Raw genomic sequence first — 1,673 nt, 5'->3', positions numbered from 1 at the left:
ACGTAAAGTTTTCAAACATCACAATTTTTAAATGATTCTTATTTGCGATTTTTAAATCTTGCCTGAAGATGATAGAATTCTTACAATATTCAATTTGATTCAACAATTTTGAAACTGAATTAAAAAAATATCAGTAAAATTCCATTTTGTTGATTAGTCTGAGCTCGGATTCATAGGATTGTTCTCGTGGATTTACAAAGATTGAATTTTTCGGAAAATCGCTGAAAGGCAGGAAACTTTTACATGCTACATCCAGAGCCGGATTTAGGACTGAGGCCGACAGTCTACTTTAAAATTTGTTAAAACTAACGTGTTTTTCGATATAATAGAAAATAAAAACCGCCGTGCTGTGTAGCCTTTAAAACTTTGTCGCCGTGGCCTTTTTGGACTCTGATATGAATACGAAGCTGGTAGCATCGATTTTCTGACGTGTCATATATTTCTGAAGAGTCACTGTTCAACATTTTCCGAAAAGACCGATAGAGTTATAAAATAGAATGGAATCACCTTACACTACTAACTAATTTGTTTTTCATTAAAATAGCTAAACAAAGTCAAAACATATAGATGGTACATGCTCAAACAAAACTTATCCCTTATTATCATAAATAAACAATAATAGTTTTGTGTTTTTACTTTGGAGTTCTCGACGGAAAACCCCTAAGATGTTTTTTGACAAAAAAAGGCCTGTTAGAAAAGTTTAATTTATTTTTAATTTAGACTTTGAATGTCTAGTTTCTTTCAAGAATTCTTATGACAACGAAAAAGGAGTGAAAAACAATCCATCCATATTTCGTACATCTCATAAAATTAATTAAATTTTTTTTTCACCAAATAATACAACATATGGAGAGAGAGTTTTAAAAAATAAGCATTTTTTGTTTTTGGACCAGTCTACTAACATACATTTCATGTTAGCAATTAATTCGGCGATAATTATATCATGATTTTTTCGAAAAACTCAATTTTAAAATTTCGAAACAAAATCACCAAATCTTTAATATTTTGACTACACGCATCTATCTATTAAAAATACAGAAAAAAGTATAGAGAACTTAGGCTTAAAATAATTGTAACTATACATTTTTTTATTACAATGTTGCAAAAATTGGATAAATAATACCTTTTAACTTGTAGTAAATAATATGAATTTTGAGCTCAGTGCATCGTTGTGTTGGTGTAAAATTTTGCTCCTGAACCTTGAAAGAAGAAAGGACACCCCACTGTGACATTTTTCTATTTTTATTGGATATCTCGGTCAATTGTTGACAATTGTAAGATATATCATATCATATTTGGTATATTCCTGGAAAATCCGATATATCAAGTGCCAATTATATGTATATTCAATCGTATAACAAAGCGTCTACCCTACATGGAAAATCTGGAATTCTCAGCAAATTTTTATATACCTGGAAATACTCAGGACATTTTTTTTAAGTCAAGAAATTTTTTCGAAAGCGTGCTTAATTTCTGAATAACTTTATATAAATGTATTTAACTACATTTTTTTGATATTCGTTTTTTTAATTTTGAATTAATTTTTTTCACTGGAAAATTAACTATTCTTTTTTTTCGGTTAAAATTGATCGTGTTTGGTTCAAAAATTCAAGTGTCTGGTTGAAAATTTATGTACATATTTTGTTGAATCTTTCTTAGTTAATCTTTTTTGG

Source organism: Belonocnema kinseyi, chromosome 4 (genome assembly GCF_010883055.1).
Source record: "Belonocnema kinseyi isolate 2016_QV_RU_SX_M_011 chromosome 4, B_treatae_v1, whole genome shotgun sequence".
NCBI classification, from domain to species: Eukaryota; Metazoa; Arthropoda; class Insecta; order Hymenoptera; family Cynipidae; genus Belonocnema; species Belonocnema kinseyi.
Note: the sequence above shows the minus strand (reverse complement) of the source record.